This window comes from Lissotriton vulgaris, chromosome 7 (assembly GCF_964263255.1).
Source record: "Lissotriton vulgaris chromosome 7, aLisVul1.2, whole genome shotgun sequence".
Lineage (NCBI taxonomy): Eukaryota > Metazoa > Chordata > Amphibia > Caudata > Salamandridae > Lissotriton > Lissotriton vulgaris.
The window spans coordinates 382,718,122-382,739,320 of NC_141695.1; the positions used below are offsets into that span (position 1 = coordinate 382,718,122).

Consider the following 21,199-nt stretch of genomic DNA (forward strand, 5'->3'; position numbering starts at 1 on the left):
CTGAGCCATGGCAGAAAAAGAGGATTTTGTTGTATGCATACGATGTTGTAATACATGGGTACTCACAAATATTTTCCCTGGGGCCACAAAGTATGGTCTGTGGTGTGACCGAGGGCCGCACTGATGCCAGCAGGGTGGCGGTAGTGGGTCTGGGTGGGTTAGGGATTGTGTAAGGAGGTTCAAAAACATGTTAAAAGAAACAGGTACGCCTTTATTTGCAGGTTAATAAATGATTGCCCATTTATTTAACATTGTTTTCTGAACAGCAGTGCTCAGCAACTAAACAGCAGCTGATGCTGCTGATCACCAGGGGGGCTGCATGTAAAGGTCAAGACGGCCGCAAGTGGCCCACGGGCCGTACCACTGTCTAATAAATATTGCGGCACCCGAAGTGTCCTTGAATCCCCTGCTGGATAGAGAGAAGGAATTCAGAAATTAATCTGGGTACAGAGTAAACTGGAGCAAGTCAGTTCTATTTAAGACAGGATATATGGACTGGGACATCTCAATTCCTGCTTTCTTGTGGGTGTCAACGGCCGCCACCAGCCTCGAGCCCAGCCCTGGCTGAGAGCCTTAGCCAACTCCCACCTCCCCCTTTAAGTACAGGTCTAGTTGCGCCCCTGGTGCAGACCCACCACTCCCGCGGTCTGAATCGCACGTCAATACGCTCAAGGGGAGGAGCGTTCTCCAGGAACAGCCAGAGAGGGGGCAATGCCCACCCCTGGAAAGGCAGCGCCCCGTGGGTGTGTGCTTATCTGCGGGCCCAGTGCTCAACTGACTCAAACCTCTTCGGCAACAAGACACTATCTTCTTTACCATTGCAAGACGGCCAGGCACGGCCACGTTTAATGTTATTTTTCATTGTAATCGTGCGTCTGCTATAATAAGGCTGGGGCATTTTTTCTTATTTCCACTGTTAATCTTTACGTTTATCTCGCACATGCGTGTTGAGTATAGTCGACTGTTTTATTGTGACTGGTTTAATGGGTGAATGCAAGAATGCGAACGTGCGTAGATGAATGAATGGATGACTGAGTGCCTATAGTCACCCATGACTGAAGAGTCTCTTAGAATATATGGGGCCTAGGAGGGTTCCTCTCTTGAAATGTAATAGTCATCGAGTTGGCAATTGACCTCACTATACTTTCATGAACTTCACTAATGAGGCAAACTTGACATCTTTCCATGTAAAGTCTCTACTCCACCTTAAGCCTTGGCATAGGGGCGTGACCCGACTCCACCAATCAGTCGGCTGGTCTTCGCATACATCTGGTCCCGGCAGGGAATTATCATGACTCCGCCCCCAGAGAGGGAGGGGCCAGATGTGGACGGGCTCGGTGTGAATGAATACTGTGCTGAGCCAGCACTTTCAAACTTCCCCGGAGAGCTCAGCAGACAGACACCACCAGGAAGTGTAACTGACAGCCCCAGACCACCTCCGGGGTCCATCGAACGACAGTGAAACACCGCTGCCAAGGCTGGTAAGAGAGTTCGTTGTATTTCTTTATTTGTGTATTTCTGTGTACAGCGCTCGTCCCATCTAGTGCCGCTGTGACCGCGATATTAATTCTTGCAAATGTATATAGCGCGGACATGACCCGAGGGCATCAGAGCGCTTTACAACAAGCAGGATATAAGGGTTACAACCGGCCACATTACTAGTAATTAAACTCAAACGATCATGAACCGGCTACAGTAATTGGGCAGTGGAAATACACGTTTACAACGTCAGTTTAGATGGTGACGGTCAAATAACGAATAATGAAACAATATGTGGTCGGAAGGGGTACAACGAGGGGCGTGGTTTACCTACACCATGCGTCCCTCGTTTTAATGTATTTTCTCTATAGGAAACGGTGTTTCTCCGTAGTGAGGTCACAGCTCAGTTTAGCATGGATGGCTGCCAAGAGCAATAGTAAAGAGTGTACTCTTCAGGAGGCATTCACGCTGGATCGCCTCGAGGCGCTTGCGATAGGCAGAACATATCATCGTTTAATAGTCTGTACAGTATATGTGTCGACTTTGGATGCAATATCTGCGTTTAAAGATGCAGATTAGCGCTGTTAAAAACCAGTGATGCCGTCGCATTGCACAGCATCACGGGGTCCTCACACTACATTTAATTAACAAAGGGTCCCTTGCAGCGGTCTCAGTGGTAGCACATCGAAGCTCTCTCTTGCTGCCAATGTCTGTTTCCGCTGTTTGTATTTCTGTCTGCTTGGTCTGTCTCAAAGCTCTCTGGGGTGAGGGTAGATGTGAGCTCGCGAGGGTGTTCGAAGGTGGTGGGAGAGGGGCCTTGTAGGGTGCATGAGCTCCACTAAGTGGGGCCAATCCATCCCTGACAGTAAGACAGTTCAGTAGGTCAATGTGCTTGTTGCTGAGATTCTTTGTGCAACTCCAACCTGCATCCCACCACCCGATTCCAGCCTACAAAGTCAATAAAATAAGTTTTCTGTATTATTTCAAGTGTCACAAAGAGGACGTCTGCGCCCAAAAGGGTTAGTAGACGAGACATTCACAGTCTCTCAAAGCTCCCTGAAGTGGGAGGAAGAAAGCTTGTTGGCACTGTGTAGTGTATCCACTTAGATTAATAGCTGCAGAGTTGTGCATCTTGGTTCATGTGACAGGGGTGCGGCCAGCGTTGTCTGTGTTTTTTTCCAGACAGGGTGGGGTACCTGGGATTCTCCTCTGCCGGCTTCCGCCTCCCCCTCAAGCCCCCGAGGGACAGTGCTGAAAACACTTGCTGCATGTCGATCGAGTTAATACAAAGAACGTATTCATAAGAGGAACAGGAACTCAAGGGGAAAGGGCGGGGCGGGCGGGGGCTAGCCTGCCATTCACCCCCCCAACTTCTCTCCGCCCCCCCCCCCCCCTCAAATTCACAAGTGCGAGTCACCAGTTCAACGCCCCACTTTCTCCGTCCCCGCAAGCCAGTCTCCCAGAATACGAATCATGCCCCCCCCCCCCCACCACCACCACCACCCTCCAAATGAACTTAATTAGTAAACTCCCGAGAGAAAGAGCCGCGCCGCTGCGTTCTTTTCTGGCCGCAGCACGCGACTCATTGAACGGTTTTTAAATTATGAACACTGGACAGTTATACAACAAGAATCGTCAACACCATGTGCCTGAATGAACCGAGGAGACATTCTCCTGGTGTTTCTTTTAGGTATCTTAACAGTGCAGCAGAAATCTGACATACGTTTCATGGGCATCTGACTGGAGGCCCGAAGTGGATTTAATCGGACTTCTGCATAGATATGTTAATTATCAATTAATTAGAGAACCGCCTCACCCCCAAGATGTATAGCCAGTTAATGGGACAGTGTAGGGGAATCTCTACAGGGGTTTGAGTGGGCCGGGTCCCTCCAGGTCTCACACCTGGAAGTAATTAAAAAACGGGCATTACACGGGTCCCCATCGGCCCCTATATTCACGTTCTCAACTTTACTGTTAGATAACATTGATCGATTTCTGAAAACTGAATGCGATAACGTCAAGGTAATCCATGGCAGCGGTTTAGTTCCTGTTTACATTTCACATGTTTTACTTAATATTGCATTCCATGAGAGTATTAGCTATTTTCTTTTTTTTGTGTAGCATATTACTGTTGTAAAGTCCATACTTTAAACGAAGTCACCTCCAGCTGTTTCTAACCGGCCATGACTAAGCGCCCTGGCATTCAGAAAGGCAGTGCGAGTTACTCTTAGCACCTTTCGATGAGTCAGACAGTTTTTCCGAATACATGGCCATTCACTCTTTGGCCTCTCTGCAGAGCAGCACAGCGCAATGATCACACACTCCCGTTGGAACTGTGATTCTGTACAAATGTGTGTGAAGGGGGTACAAAGTTGTCAACATTTTGACAAGGTGGGTGTGTTGTGTGTTTGGGGGTGGTGAAGTGAAGGATATGCGAGAAAGTTCAAAATATTTTCATCCTATTCACTGCTCCAACCTCATCTGATGTGGTTATCCTTGTCTTCACATCTCCAGGCCCTCTGCTTATGAGGGTCTACCCCATTTCCTTGGCTGATTCAGTGTCTGAATTGGAAAGGTGTAAATCTGGATCTCCGCTAGACCCCTGCTCTCCAGCCGCCTTCCTAAAGTTAGCTGCTGATGTGTTCCACTTTACTGGAAACATGCACTCTTTCTCCATCTGCTAAAGTAGCCATTGGCGGAATCTCCGGTTCTGAGTAACTTTAGGGCCATTTCTATCCTCCCCAAGGTAGCTAAACGTTTAGCTGGTCAACAAACACCTGAACTGGGTGCTGCCCTGGCCCCATCTCTGATGGACAGAAACCTTGTGGTAACATTTGACAAGCATCTCCCCTTTGAACCTCAAATTAGGTCCCTTTCTGCTTCTTATTTTGCCACCCATAGATCCCTCAGAAAGATGCTCCACCTAATTCCAGTGGACTTCCGAAAAACGGTTGTCCATGCTCTGGTTACGGCAAAAATGGACTATGACAATAGTCTATGTTTAGGTCTACTGATTTTCCTAATCCAACGGCTTCAATTTATCCAGAATTCTGCTGCCCGCCTTATCTTGAAGATTCCCCCAGGCTCACCAATTTCTCCTCACTTGCAGTATCTTCACCGGCTTCCACTTATTAAGAGAATTAAACATGAGACATTTACTCCAGTTTTTAGTACCTACACTCACAAGGTCCATTTATATCTTAGGAGGAGACTTGAGCCTTACTCCCAGTCCAGAGCTTTTCGGTCCAACACCTGTAAGCTTCTGTATGTTCCCGGCATACTTGAATCCAGACGAGGCGGACTCTCCTTCACATATCTGGCTTCCAAATTGTGGAACTCTTTGCTGCTCAGTCTGCACTGCAGCCCTTCAGAATCAGTCTTCAGACTCAATCTCAAAACCTTTTGGTTTGATTCATCTAATATGGCTGTATTATCTTTGTTCCCCCTTCACTCTTGTTCGCTTTCCACCTGCGCTGGGACACCTCCTTGGAGGTTGCTGTGCGCTACACAAATGCCATGAATTGAGTTGAATTGAATATAGGTCTTACAAAAGGTAAACGTAACATGAGTGATTGAGACACTTTAAAGAGCACAGCCGCTTTCACAGGCCTCAGTAATGTTACATTCACAGTATCAGAATTTCAGAAATGAAACATTTTTAATAATAATAATTTACAACAAAATCCTTGTTTTTACTAATTCATCTTAAACAGTTAACAACCATTGAGAAAGCCCAAAAGTCCTGGCTGGTTTAAGGTGTATGTCAATTGTAATATATTGGGATGCAACCAAAATACCAGTCGGTCTGCACACTATTGGAAAAACACAAATGTAGTATACATATTTACACAAACCCTTAGTTATGTAGGCCACACCCCTCTTAGAGACCCCCACTTTTTTCACCATACTTAAAACGCTGCTCATCTAGACATCGCTGGTACATTTAATGGAACAGTACGGGCAGTTCTTTCGAGATACTTTTAGTGAAGTCAAGACTTTTTTAAAGACAGTCAGTCCCAGCCTCAGTTACAGGTACTTGTGAGACGCGCTTCACTTCTGGATAGACCTGCATGCATGTAACGAGACAGTAGTGGCATCACTCACACTTGTCTAAAGATCTTGCAGTATGCTTTTTGGGACAAAACTGGCAGTTCTATAGAGATTTGCAGTGTCTACAAGAGGGCCATGCCTGCACCCCTGCAGCGTGCATTTGTCTGGTGGGGCCCGGTGAAACAATAACTTTTGCCCCTATACCCCATCCCCCCATGACCTCCTCTTCAGATTCACTCTCTACCACGGGGCAAATATGCCTCATATCTCTCCATAGCCCTTCTCTCACATACATTTCATTTGTTTTAAAAAAGGGGTGAAAGGCTGACTTTCCTAATAAGAATGTATATGTCCCCAACTGAACCCTTTATTAGCAACATTATAACTAGATAGTAAAAGACTGGGGGGAAATTATAAGTTCCTAACCTATTTTATGCATTTTGCCTGCGGCTCTTTGATGACCGTTAATCACTGTTCTGTATTAGGGTTCCATCTTATGAACTGCAGTAACACAAGGATCTTTGTGACAAATGCAGTAATCCACTCAGCTATCCACATAAAATTTAGATCTGGGATCTGCACTGTATGTGTTCTTTACAACAAACATATTAACCCTCTGCGCTACTTATGAAGTCAAATCTCCGATCTCTCTCTGAAGCAGATTCATTGACCACAAGAGTTATCTTGACATTTTTTTTTTGCTGCCTGAAAGCTGGACGCACAAGGCACTCTGCAGTGGGTGTTTTTACACAGTGCCCCCTCCAGGGTCGGAACGGGAATAGAAACCGGCCCTGGCAAACTGCTCAGCCGGCCCCCCATGCGGTAAGGGGGAGTGCAGCCGAGCCGTTTGCGAGGGCCGGGTACGGTCAATTTTGTTACAGGGGGCCTATATTGTCAACCCCCGTTAACAAAAAAGGCCACCCACAGGCCAAAACCGGCCTCCACCCTATCGGTCTACCGGGGAAACGCCCGGTGCCCGCTATGGCCAGTCTGGCCCTGGCCCCCTCCCCCCAAGGGCAGCGCCCGTGCAGCCGCACCAGTCATACTGCCCTAAAGCCGTCCCTGTATGCAGGCTTCTGACATTGCCTGCACCCCTGCAGCCTGCATTTGTCCGGAGACCTCTGGTATGTTTGTTTCTACAGTACAGGCAGTACTTGAGATATCCGCAGAGTCTACAATGGGACCATGCCTGCCTCCCTGCAGCCTGCATTTGTCTGGAGACCTCTGGCATGCTTTTTTGGACAGTACAGCAATTCTCTAGATATCTGCAGAGTCTACAGTGGGACATTGCCTGCATCCCTGCAGCCTGCATTTGTCCGGAGACCTCTGGTATGTTTGTTTCTACAGTACAGGCAGTACTTGAGATATCCGCAGAGTCTACAATGGGACCATGCCTGCCTCCCTGCAGCCTGCATTTGTCTGGAGACCTCTGGCATGCTTTTTTGGACAGTACAGCAATTCTCTAGATATCTGCAGAGTCTACAGTGGGACATTGCCTGCATCCCTGCAGCCTGCATTTGTCCGGAGACCTCTGGTATGTTTGTTTCTACAGTACAGGCAGTACTTGAGATATCCGCAGAGTCTACAATGGGACCATGCCTGCCTCCCTGCAGCCTGCATTTGTCTGGAGACCTCTGGCATGCTTGTTTGGACAGTACAGCAATTCTCTAGATATCTGCAGAGTCTACAGTGGGACATTGCCTGCATCCCTGCAGCCTGCATTTGTCCGGAGACCTCTGGTATGTTTGTTTGGACAGTACAGGCAGTACTCGAGATATCTGCAGAGTCTACAATGGGACCATGCCTGCCTCCCTGCAGCCTGCATTTGTCTGGAGACCTCTGGCATGCTTGTTTGGACAGTACAGCAATTCTCTAGATATCTGCAGAGTCTACAGTGGGACATTGCCTGCATCCCTGCAGCCTGCATTTGTCCGGAGACCTCTGGTATGTTTGTTTGGACAGTACAGGCAGTACTCGAGATATCTGCAGAGTCTACAGTGGGACCATGCCTGCACCCTGCATTTGTCTGGAGACCTCTGGTATGTTTGTTTGGACAGTACAGGCAGTACTCGAGATATCTGCAGAGTCTACAAAGGGACCACGCCTGCACCCCTGCAGCCTGCATTTGTCTGGAGACCTCTGGTATGTTTATTGGGACAGTCAGGGTAAAGCTCTCAGGAACCTGAATTGAAACAGTGTGGACCCCTTTCCAGAGATCTGCAGTCTGTGCCTAGAGATCTGTGCTGCATGTATGGGAGATAGTAATTGCCCTTCTCTTGAAAGCCACAGTATACTTAAATGGGTTGTCTTTACACTTTTCCAGAGCAAACTTTTCTGGAGCTGCGCTGCGCATTTTATGGGACATTATTGGTGCTTCTCTAGAGATCCGCAGTATATCTGGATTGTACTGACAGTTCACAAGATATCTGAAGTCCTATAGGTGGGCTGGACTGACAACCCTAGAAAGCTGCAACTTCATGTAACAGATCAGTCCTGGCACTTCTCCAGACAGTACCAGGGCTTCTCCAGAGCGTGCGTGCCTGGTGATCCATGGTACATTTGTTAGGATAGCACTGGCACTTCTCCGGGTCTGGAGAACATATAATGGGACTGCAAATGCCCTTCGTGTGAGATCTGCAGTACACTAAAGGCGACAGTGCCAGCAGTTGTCATGAGTGCACTTAGGTGGAGTTCTGCAATATATTTAACTAGACAGTATTTACTTCTCCACATTTCTCCTTGCTTTTCCGGCTTTGCATGTATGCTGCACTGTAAACATATGAGGAAGGAAAAGATTTTAAACTTGTCTAGCCATACCCTTCCAGTACAAAACCTATGCTAGACTCAGGCACGCACCATAGTGCTGTGGTGCTAAGGTGTGTGACTGGTGCACTGCAGCTGAAATCAGCTCCTGTGCTAGGGAGAGGGGAGAAGAGACCCTTATCTCTGTAGCTATGGTGCTCTCCTGCTCCCTCCCTGTCACTCAACATAACGCAGCATCTTTGGCTGCTGCTCTGCATTCCGTGATTCTTTTGAGAATCATTCTGGGCCTTTTGTGTACAAACGGAGCTTGCAAGAGAGAAGAAAGAGGAGGGTCGCCACAGAGAACAACCTCCTTGCCGACTCTTTCTTAACGTTCTCCTCTGCGTTGGAGCCAGTCTGGGGGAAGAGCAGCCCCCAGAGAGTGCATCCAGGCCTCTGCGCTGGACCCTGCAGTATGCTGTGAGTTTCCAAGACTCCTCTCAGAGGACAGAAAGACTGCATCAGTCTGGCAAATGATTTGAACTGAGGGATGCACCGGGCAGCTGCCTGGCTTCGTGAATGAATGTGACCTGCCCAGCAGCCCACTTGTCACCTTTTGGACATTTGTCTATTGTGTATCTTCTATTTTAAGATCATACAAAACACTGTAAATGTATTTAAAACACCATGAGACATTAAAAGTAGAGTGTAGTAAACAATCGTTTGTTGTACATCGGGTCTCGCCCCACATTACCTTGATTGAACTGGGCCTTGACTAGATATCTTCTCCTACTCAGAGAGCTGAGCCAGATTAGTGAACCCAACTTTCTGCTGCAGAGCCAGTCCTTGTAGCACTGGCTGCCGGGGAGCCCCAGCACCCCACTTTTTTAGTGCGTGTCCGGATCCCAGTGCTGAAATGGATCAACACCAACAGCAAAAACATTTGTGGCTTGCTCTTCCTTTAAATAATCTTCACCTTGGTGAAGAAAAATGACACTCATTATCACCACCTAAGAGTAAAGACAAGTATTGACAATACCATTAGGACTGACTTATGGCTACTGATACAGGCTGATTTCCTGTGCCAATGCTTTTTGGAAAAAATGATTTCTGCTGGTGTTGTGTTAAATCTGCACATGATGTGTACTCTTGCGTTCCTTATAACACTTCTGCATGTTTGTGTCACGATGCTAGGTGCAGCCCCCGCGTATTTGGGTATTTTTATTTATCGTTCAATATCGTATACAAGTACATAGAAGCACAAAAATTGATTTCCACTTCAGAATAATGAAGGCCAAAAAAGTATCTCCAACCCACAATACTAAAAAGACAAACATTTCCACCCTGTAGTGAACAAGAAGAGATACACTTTATCTGCAGCCCATAATGTGAAAAAAGGCTATTCCATGCCCTCTTGGATATCACAGGGGGCACCTCAAATATTTGTGTCAAGGGTTTCAGATAAACCACAACAAAGATGGCGGCGCCTCTAAGAGAGTTAACCACTTGGACGCTAAGGCTTAGTAGGCCCATATAATGAGATTTCCATTGAAATGAATGGGCAGTGCATGACAAGTTACCCTTGTCATTAGCATCCATTAAAATGTAAAAAAACAATGCCCCCTTCGGGAGCCATGCTGTGTGCTGCTCAGTGGGAGCTCATGTCTTGTGTCACACTTGACACCGCCTATGGGCTTTTAGTCAACAATGCTGTGCATTCTGGGGCTCGTGACTTTGCTTTTCCAATGACAGGCCTACAGTTCTAGTGTTAAACAGTGAGGACGGTTTGAAGATGTCTCCTCCCGCACAGGATATATCACTCCCCCACCCCCAGCTTTGCGAACACGTGCTCTCCACGAGCTGGAGATCCAGCTAACCGCAGCCTCCTTTGATGCTTGGTGTGTTTATTTAGTTCTGTTTTTATCTGGTGCAGTGTGTTATTTAACCCACACAACGGTTTCAAAGGCCGTTCCTCTAAACCTGAGCACCATCTCGTCGAACCGTGGACGAAAACACGTGTTAAACATTAAACTCTGTTTGCGCAATCTGACCAAGGACTGTGACGAAGCAGGCCCTCCAGAAAGGGGGTATTCTGAGGGGCGGCTCTGCCCTGTTTTAACATACATGCGTGACGCAGAGGGGCGGCTCCGCCATGTTGCTGTATACATGTGTGACACAGTTGGAATGGAGCCCCTCCTTCTGCTTACCCTAGTCCTGCATGTGCATAAATTAGCTCGTCAGATGCAATATACTTACAGTGCCTTTCCTTAATTCTCCTACCATTCCCATTGTTACTCAGCTGGGCACTTCTTCGCTGTTGAACTGTGCGTGTTTACTTTGAGGACTTGTATGATTGTTTCCTACCACCACCTCCTTTTGTGCATTCATTCATAAGTGTCTTCTGTATGTAGTGGTGGTTTAATACGTGACTTAGCTCTCTCCAGTTCAACTTCTGTCTAGGATGTTGCCACCAGGGCATTATACTCCACTAAGGCCTACAGACCTTCCTGAAACACTCCAGGTTTTAGGTGGAACCCAATCACACTAGAACATGACCTGCTGTTATTTTTAACACCTTTAAAACTCCTGACGAGCTCAGCTCGTCATGAGCCACAGTGCTCGTGTGCTCATGACGAGCTGAGCTCGTCATGACCGTTAGAACGCTCGCATGCTGGGCAAATTCTCCTGCTGTGCGAGCGTTCTAAAGGAACGGGTGTAGTCATGATGAGCTCAGCTCGCCATGAGCACACGACCACCGTGGCTCATGACGAGCTCAGCTCGCCATGAGCTCGGGGGCGCTGTGCCCGCCCCCCCAGCACAGCAGGGGAATTTGCCCAGCTGTGAAGGGGTTAAGCCTACTGATTGTCAATTGGGCCCCAGTCCATTGTGGTCCAGTCCAGAGATGCCAGGTCATCCCATGTGTGGTGTGAGAGGCTCATCCAGTCCAGAGATCACAGAATGTCCTATGTTAGGAGCGAGTAGTGTACATTGTACACGTATTGCAAGTTATCCAACGTACAGTGCGAGTAGTTCATCCATTCCAGAGATCCCAAGTTTTGCAAGGTGAGGTGTGCGTAGATCTTCGATGCAAGATATTTCTAGTTTGCATTTGAGGTGTGAGCAGCTTGTCCAGTTCAGTGGTGTCAGTTTATCTCATGAGAGGCGTGAGTGTATCTAACTTGCAAGAGATGTCAACCTATCCCATGTGAGGCGTGAGTAGGGCTTCTACGCAACAGGTTAACCCATGTCAGGGCTGAGTCCCTCTCCCCATCCAGAGATGTCAAGTTATCCCACGTGAGATGCCAGCATTTCTTTCATTTCAGGGATCCCAAACTCTCTCTTCTGAGGTGTGAGCAGGACAGCCCTAGGAGTGAAGTGAGCAGCTCGCCCGTCCATAGATTCTGGCTATCTCATGCCAGGTGTGTCTTTGTCCAGCACATAAACGCCAGCATCTAAGAGGAAAGTGGGAGATTAAAAAATATAATAATAATCGGGAAAGTATATTTCCTGCATTAACTTCTATTGAAGCAGAGACAATTTCAGATGGAAGACAGTCATAATAAAGCAATTTTTGGTTTAATAAATCGGGAGCCTTCAATCTGAATGGGGTCTATCAGCATGTTTGCGTAGGGGCGAGAAAGAGGTGTCATGTTAGCTCGTCCAGTCCAGACATCTACCATTGTTCCAAGTCAAGATGTACAAACTCATCCAGTCCAGGTTTTGTCTTTACACTCTGGATTGTTTGGCAGTCGTAGGGTGTAGCTTGGTCAGTAAGATTGGAAGGGTGTGAGCTTCAAATGTTTCGACAATCAGGCTAGCAATAAATGTTTAAATACATCATAGGACAAGCAGAGTACATGAGAGGGGCTTATGGGGCAGTGGAAGGGGAGAGGAATGCGAATTAGTTGGAGTACTACGAGTGAAAACATAATAGTTTGTAAAATAGACTATATTTTTGAGGACTTTCAAAACAGAGAGGGTGCGAGTGTGTGTGTTGTCTTCTGTGTGTATGTAAAATGTACTGGTGAAATCCGACTACCATCTCACAATACCGTACTGAAAGCACCTGTAGCCTGTTATTTATTAGAAAATGCATGGGGGGGGGGGTAACACCCCAAACTCCTCCCCTGAAGCTATGGGAGTCCTGCATGTATAATAGAAAAACCAATATCGCAAGTACCAAAGGGTACAGAAGACAACTTGCGGTCTCTTTCGATTCCTTTCGGCTGAGCCCTGGTCGAAACCTGAGTGCTGAATTTTCAAATCTCCTTTAGTTTGTGGCTGTTTCGGTGCCCTGGAGAGGAAGCAGTTAATGCACACTGAGCGGGGTTGTTTCCGGTATGGAACATCTTGGGGGAGGGGGTTCAGGCTAATTTTCGATGAGCTCATATGGTGGAAAGCTCAGCCGCAGGTTCATCAGATCGTTTCTGCAGTCAGCGAGCGCAAGAACCGAACCCATATACCCAGGGGTGGAACCCACATGACTCTGTGCCAGGAGGCGGCGTTGGAAACCCAAACTGGATAAAGATGCTAACTACAGACAAGGCCCAGCAGGCTGATCTTGCCCTCCTCTACCCTGTCTCCTGCAGCGTCACTCACCCTATCTGCCTGCGTCTTCTTTTTAGGTCTGACGTTGGCCAAGACCGTATGTTTTTAATAATATATATATCTACTAACCATACTTACAAGGGCTTTCAGTAATCCCTCTCCATTCATTGGTCTGCTGAGGTGTCATTCATATTTTGCTTCCATCGACCACCGCACATAGAGCATGGCACACGGGGGAAACAACCTTTACAACGCAACTTTTGCAACGCACTACCATTACAACGAAACTTTTACAACGCAACATCCATTACAACACATGCACTACAACGCACACCACTACAATGCATGCCATTACAACGCAGTCATTACAACGCATACCATTAAAACACTTAGTACCCTTACACTATCCAACACTTACCCTACTGTTGCACCCCCTGGAGTTAGAATAGTAATTTTTACCCCTACACTATCCAATACTTACCTTACATGCAATGTAATGTTATGTGTTGTAATGGTATGCGTTGTAAATGTAGTATGCGTTGTAGTGGAATGCGTTGTAAAGGTAGTTTCAAAGTATTCGCTGTAATGGTATGCATTGTAATGGTATGCGTTGTAATGGATGTTGCGGTGTAAAAAATGCGTTGTAAAGGTAGGCGTTATAAAAGTATGCGTTGTAACGTCATACATCCGGCACACGGACCAGCCCACTTCAGCCATTGGCTTACCTGGCTGTCAATCAGGGCATAGGGCTCTTGCACAATGTGCACAGCCGAACAACGAGAAAGCCCTTCTTTGCCAATGGACTGCTGGGGCAATGTTTTTACATACAAATGTATAGTTTAGCTACTAAACAAAGATTGTTTTCATACAATGTGTGCCTTTGTACAAACGCCATCCACAAACAAAATAAGCATTGGCAAAGCCAAAATGTCTGCAGCCAATGCCAGACTATTAGCTACGCCAGTACTTGCTTCACTTTGGTTCTGTGATACAGACGTGCCTATCTCATTTAGTATTGTAATGTTTTCTCATATCTCTCCTAGTATTTCATTGTTCTATAACTTAACATATGTTTCACAGAGCCCTTGTACGTTATTTAGTGTTCACATGGATAATCTCACTGAAGTCATTCACCGGATTCTCCTAAACCACTGCAACATGGACTCTTGTGCAAAGGCCCAGTGGGATCAGAACCGCAAGGGGGGGATGATCCACCGTAAGAAATGCCATGGACTCGTGTCAAAGAACCAAGATCGTAGATTATCCATCCCCAGCTCTATGCAATGGGTCACCTCATACAAATGGAGGAATCAGTGCCACGTTACAGTACAGGAGCCATGCACGCATAGGCTTAAGAGAGATGCTCTGATATGTAGTTAAAGTATATTTGCATGCCTATGCACAGACTACCTTTGCCTTGTTGCGAACTTTACCTTCTTCTGGACCTACGCTTGCTCACCCACCTCTCCCTTCAAACACTTGAAAGGCTGATTCCAGGTTTCCATGGCCTATGCTCTACTAGCTCATTCAGTCCAGGTTTTCCATTGCATTCTGGGACTTTTAGTACTGATTTCATAATGGGATTAGAATGTAAAGAAAAAACACTTTGAGTGTGACTAGCTAGCCAGCATATGTTGTTTCTTTGCATTCTGGGACGTGTAGTCTTAGTCTGCCAGAATGCAAAGGAAATCTTGGATTGAGCTGCTTCCCTTGCCTAGACCCGTGAAACCTGTCAGAGCTACACAAAAACAGTTCTTGGATGCTTGTTTCTGGTCCATGGAGACCTGGTCTGGCAGTTCGGGCTGGACTGTTCCCATCCAGGGCAGGAGCATGGTTGATTTGCATATGGCTGGGTCCAAACTGGAATGGCATGGGGAGCAACAAAATGATGGACTTAGGCCGAGATCTCTCACTGGGGGTGAGTGTTTGCTATTGATCCACATTCTGTCCATCAATTGTTATTTTTCCAGTTCACTTCACAGTGAAAGGAGACGAAATTCCCAGGGGAGGTGAGAAGGTGCATGACTAGGTGTCCTGGCGCTAGGCACGGACGGAGTGCGGACGGCACAGATGTATGCAGACGAGCTTGCCTTTGGCGCACGAGTGGTGCACCTGCTGCGCATGTCCGCTGTGCATCTGCAATGCAGCCTCCATTAAGTGCCCACCTCCGGTCAAAAAACAAGACATGAGGGTTGATCTTTCAGCGTGCTCACCATCTCAATCTTGAATGATACCCCTTTCGCTCCGTGTTATGCCATCATATCTGTTGTTCAACTTTCAAAATGGCCGACTCTTTCCTCCTTTTACTGCTGTAGTGAGTGAGTGCAAGCAAGGACACTCAGGTGGGTAGTAGTAGTGTGCTATAAAAAATTAATTCATTCATCGACAACTCAGCACTCAAAATGTTCTGCCTCCGTAGAGTGATCCGACACCCTTAGTCATGCTACTGCCACCTTGAGGCGGAGGGATTGCCTTTGCAGGGTTACTAAACTTCAGTCCTCGGCCGGTCTGACCGGATGTCCAAAGATTTCTCGAAAGATCTGGAACACTGAAAGAACTATACGGCTAGACCTGACGAAGATGTTAGTTTTCTCAGTCTTTTAGGCCTATTAGCATGGAAGTCTGGGTCCATTTCATATTTTTCAGATCTTCTCAATAACTTCTGAACATTAATCAGGGCCAGTTAGTTTCACGACTCCTAAATGTACTTTTTATGAATATTCGGAATATCTGCCGTGAATCCAGTCCTCCAGGGCCAATATGGACATTCCTAGTGCCGCCAAACTCTGATTTCCAGAGTCTGCTAACATCTGGGGTGCAAGCTCACACTCCCCCCACTCCCCTGTAGTCTGCAGGAATGAGTGCCCCCACCCCCACCCTTGGCCTTCTCAGAGATTTTCCATCTCGGAGCGCGAGGACACGTCAGCCAGTCTACTGCCTGATGGCAGACTCCGCAGCGAGTGAGGATTACCATGTGCCCCTGCACTCATCTCCTTCCAATCCCGCGGAAAAAAACACTCGTTTCGCTTCCCAGAAAGTCCTTGCTTGGGGACTCGGTGCAAAAGGGGCTTCGGGTTTCCAGCGCAGCTGTTTTATGGTCCTCAGATGCTCAAAATGAGAACCAGCTGCTGTCATTCCCACTTGTAAAGTTTTGTTCAATTAAAGGATAGTTTAAAAATCGGGGTCCTGGTAGTAGGAATAGACCAACTCCTCAGCAACTGGGCCCATGTCACGAGGGCCGCCTACAGCAGTCCTGTTCTCCATCCAGCACCAGGCAGCGGGCTGGACACCGAGGCCCCGAGCTGCCTGGGACTGGGAGGATGGAAAATGCACTCTCAGATCCAGACCCCTGTTGGCAGGTAACTCTCGGGATACGGGCCACTTGGCAGCAGTGCGTCTTATAGTCTGGGAAGGCTGCTTTTTAGGTCTCGCCAACAGCTCTGCTAGCTGTCTGTTGGCAGCAGACCTTGTGTATCCCCCACGGACTTAGAGTTGCCTTGGTGGGCTTTTTGCCCACCCTTTGCTCACGATTCAGTGGCTTTACCCGTGTACCCACTTGCCTCCCAAACCCATGCGCCTCTGAATTCCTCCAGACACTGTTTCACACACAAGGCAGTTTCCTTAGAATGGTTTTTCTTAGGCTTTCATTGCAAGCTGGCTAGCGCGCTTCAGCCATCTTGAAATTATTTTTTGAAAGCACAAGAAAAATCATGCGAAAATGGCCGATGTGCATTTGTGCATTCCCAAGAGCTGTCTTGGAATGATTTTTATGAAATAAAAGAAAAGCGTTGCAAGATGCCCATCATGCATGTGCACGGCAGCCAAACAGGAAAATAAAAGCAGTGGCAAAGCCAATAGGTGTGGGCCCCGGTTTCACAATGCAGCCTTTTGGCTTTGCCAGTGTTTGTTAAGTTTAGGTGTATAGGGGGTGATGTTACTAGAGGGTGCACTTGTTTCAATGATGGTTTTCGAAGAAGGCACAGAAATGACAAATAACTTCACTGCAGTCCTGTTCACCTCTTTTGACCCTTTCATCCAAGACCTGTTCCATCGTGAGGTTGGGCTGTAAGCATGGCGGAATGATCCACTCTACACAGATCAAGGCATACTCATGAGAGCAGCCAGCCGAACACAGTCAGTCCACAGCCCAGAAGTTCAACATTTTATCCCCAGGGACATAGACCACCCTTCTACTGGACCTGCTGTTGTATATTCACGCCCTCTTAGCTGGTCTTTATCCCAGCCGCCTCTGCCACGCCATATGTCTGGGAACCACCATTTACTTGCCTGCAGTTTCTGCATCCTGGGTGGACCCTTTATTGGGTTAATGCTCCTAAGCACCCAGTATCTGAAACAACACCCCCTGTTCATAGGGCCACCTCAAAGCTGCTCCAATTTATGAGAGAGTTGAAGAGGCACCTCTCTAAAGAAGAGTACATCACAGTGCATTAACCTTTCACAGCCCAGATCCGTCTCCTCTTACTCATTGACCGTATGCCTGTCTTTGACCATATGCAGTGCTATGCTGCCTTTTGGCTAGGTTTGTGCTATATAAATAACATATACACACATCAATTTCAGAGTTACCGATCCTCGTAGTTGGGACCCTGCAACTTTGGTACGTGTGAGGGTGAGGTGCACGCAAATATTAGAACCACTCTACGTACAGCTGAAGACACACACTCAAGTGCATGAAGAACAGTCCAGTGAAACGAAAACAAACAACCTAAAGCGTTTTGGCGTCTCGCACTCCTCGGTCGTGCCTGTGACAAAGGTGTGTGAGATGTCGAAACGTGTTGGGTCGTTTGTTGGTGTTTCACTGGATTACATCTACAAAACTGTTCATTGCCGGACTGTTCTTCATGCACTGGAGCGCGTTTCTTCGGTTTCACTTAGAGATGTTCTAATAGATACATACATACAAACAATCATAAACCCCTCCTTCATTGTGTGCTTTTGTGAAAGTGACCTCCCTACCTGTACTGTGAGTACCGGAGAGTTCATTCCTGGAGAAGGTCGTGAGAGCTCTGGAGCAGGGGAGAGACGGGACTGTGTGGCTGGGTCTTGCCCATCGTGGGTGCTGTCAGAGATCAGACTGGGGTGTATGATTGGATCATATCATGGCTTACGTCACTCATTGGTTTCCATTGCTCCTGCAGAGAACTGGCGAATAATACCCTGGACACCGAGATTGGCTCATTCTCTGTAAATTGAGCACAGTACTACTACAAAGTCTGGCACAATGACATTTCGCCTTTTGGATACCCCCGGTTCCCCACAATTTGTTGTAACCCTAAGGCAGATGCTTAAAGATGCCTTTATGTAGTGCCAGTCCTGAACACAAAGTGTACATTTTAGGGAAGACTTTGTTGAATACGGAATACAGAAATGTATACGACTTCTGCTAAAGTGCTTCCAAACGTTGACATAGCAGAGGTCGCAAGTTTTTCTATGGCTGGCATGAATAACATATCAGGTACTGGTCGTGTTCTTTCATTCAGGTACTTGTCGGTTTGTATTACCTTTATAAATGCAAGACTACACGTCTCAGAGTGGAAAGAAAAATCATGGACAGGACAAACTACTAGAGCCCGGATGGAAAACAATTAATTGATTTCCGCAATAATTGTTGCGAAGCGGTCATACACAGGAAACCCTGCTGACCCAGACGATACACTTGGCATTGAGCAGTTGTGGGCACTGATCTATGCGAGGGAAGGGCCTGAGCTGCCTCCCACAGCTGCCAGTGCCAGTCCTAAGTATGCTTTTTTTTTCCAGCCCTGGCCTTTGTGTGCTGGATTTTGTGAGCCCTTATTTGCAAGGTTAGTAGTGATACTACAAGTCCCAGAATGCAAAGTCTGGTTGCATAAAAGCCCAGGCTGACTAGTATAATGCCTTGGCAGCTCTGGGTTGTGTCTGCCAGTCTGCTTGTCAGAGTCTGGAGTTGGCTCTGAGCCTCACCCCTGCTTTCTTCACATATTCTTTGACCGTCCTCTCCCTCATGCTGCCACTCTTGACTTTACCCTCCAGTCATAATGCCAGGGGCTAGCTACCAATGGTGCAGCAGGGGCAGTGGCACCGGGACCGGGCGTGAGGGGCCCAGTGATCACCAAGTATAGCTATCTTCTTCTACTCAACCAGGGCCTGGAGGAGGCGAGATTGGATGGGGGGTCATTTTCCTTCCTTGCATTGGGGTCTTGGCGCTCTTGCTACGTCACAGCGCGAGCTGGCAGGCTTTGCACCCAGTCACTCGCTGAGTACTTTTATGGCCGTGACTCTACCTTGCGAATATTTGCCATTCGTTTTGTTTGTACAGCAGTCTTGTGATCTCTGTTATGTATACCTTTGTAAGACGTATTTGGAGAGTGAAGCGCACCGTTGTGTTCGTGGCTTCAGCTGTAACCATGCTCAGCCGTCACGGAATACGATCCTGCGGCTCGGATTTAAAGAGCCCCGGGTTGAGCTCAGCTTATTAGAGGCTTGTTTATAAGAGAGATGGCGTCATCGTGAGGTTCAGTGGCTGCATTGGAAGGAAAGTCAGAACTTCTTTCTAATCCTCGGCTCGAGACAGAAGGGGTAACATTGTAAAAACTGTCGAACAAGTTTAGATTGCACAATCTCCTGCTAGCCCATGCTGCAGCAACATGCCCATTGCTCCGTATAGTGTGACATTTAATTTGTAACTTATTCACAAAAATATCATCAGAGCCATAGGATAGGGCCCAATTTAGTTCTAGGAAGACAGGGATCTTTGTCGCAAGGGTGATGGAGTTCCCTCCCTGCCAAGACAATGGTGCGCTACCGAATTTAAAGCAGGTGGGCCTTAGTTTTTATGACGGCAGAGAGTACTCCTTCCACAGAGTAAGGGCTGTTGGAGGCTTGGCTATATGTCCGTCCACCTAATTTAGCAGAGAGCTCTTCATAAATGTTGAGCGAAGAAAGTGGTCCAGTCAATCAATAAATTGGTACCACAAATGATATCTAATTTTATTCGCACACTTCATTAATTTTACTTAGCGTTTAATCAGCACCTTGTCGGTCAACATAAGGCAAATCTTTGTATGATCACTCCATGGTTGGGTAATCCATGGTCCAAAGCGAGTCAACATGAGCCAATGTAGTTGGCAAAAGTGCCGTAACCAGCCAGGATCAGTCGGTATACAAGTTCTTTGCGTCCGCTCGTTGGGAGCTCTCTGCTTGTCCTACAAAATAGACAAGCTGACAGAATTATACCACATCTTTGGCTATTCCCATTCCTTGGATCGCTCCCCGTACTGTTTAATGTACAGTCTTACAGCACCCTGAAGAAGTCCTTTGTAAGGATGGAATGCGTCAGCTGTTTTTTGATCGCCCTGAACGTATTTTAAACCTGTTTCAAAATAAAAGAAGAACTTTGAAGATTATATTTGAGGACACGGATTAAATTCTTTCTCCTTGTCTGGGTTTTTGGTGGTGCACCTTTGCTTGTGTTTAAATAGTTGTGAGTTATATTCTACCAATATTCAGATTGAAGTACATTGCAGTGGCACAAATGTTTCTGCCTGGAGTCACCCTTACTGCACACGTGTTTATTGCTTTACTTTCCAGCTGGCTATTCAAAGAGCTTTTACACGAAGGGCATGAGGGGCAGGGGAGGGCTGTCCTGGGGCTGAGAGGAACAAGGCCTAAGGGTATATCCAGGTGTATTATTTCCCTAGGCCTAGGCCAAATGTTGGTTGCTGAAGTGGTTTTGTCCAGTGGACAGATCTGAGAGGACATGGATGGAGGCGCGTGGCAGACGTTGCAAGAATGTACTAGGTTGGTTATTAGGTGCAGGAAACTCTGAGAATGATTTTATTTTCCATGGCACCTTCCTGGGACAGGACAGCCTCACGTTTCAATATAATATGGGAGTGAAAAGCATGGGAGTTTTATAAGGAATGGTTTTGGGATCAACAACAATCGTAAAGTGGTTTGTCCTCTAAAACACCCTTTAAGTCACTGCAAGGAAGGAAACTATCTGGAATTTAAAAAAAACTAATAGAAACATCTCCTGCTTGCCTGCAAAGATGAATTCTCAAAGCACTAGGTTCTTACATTAGGGATAGTTGGAGCCTTTTCCTGAACAGAGCCTAAATGTCAGAGGCACGTGCTCAATGAAGCTTGGCTGCTGAATAGTTGAGAAGAGCCCAAGCCTGCCTGCTGCCGCCTTGCCTGGCAGACACCTGCCTGACTGCTGTTAAGGGGCTGCCCTATCTGGCAGACACCTGCCTCACTGCTGGTATATGCCCCCCCCCCCCCCCGATCAGGAAGAGACCTGCCGGACTGCTGATAAGAGGCTGCCCTATATGACAGACACCCGCCTCACTGCTGGTATATGCAGCCCTGTCTGGCAGCCACC

General features: G+C 47.2%; 1 protein-coding gene across 1 annotated transcript in view; it reads left to right on the top strand.

Annotated features, from left to right (window-relative positions):
• The first annotated feature begins 1,314 nt into the window (after positions 1-1,314).
• The window catches only part of LOC147701696 (CD82 antigen-like), a 208,604-nt gene continuing 188,719 nt past the window's right edge, over positions 1,315-21,199 (top strand). Inside the window, exon 1 of the mRNA XM_086930329.1 lies at positions 1,315-1,481. The gene's annotated coding sequence lies outside the window, so the exon portion shown is untranslated. The remainder of the gene's footprint in view (positions 1,482-21,199) is intronic.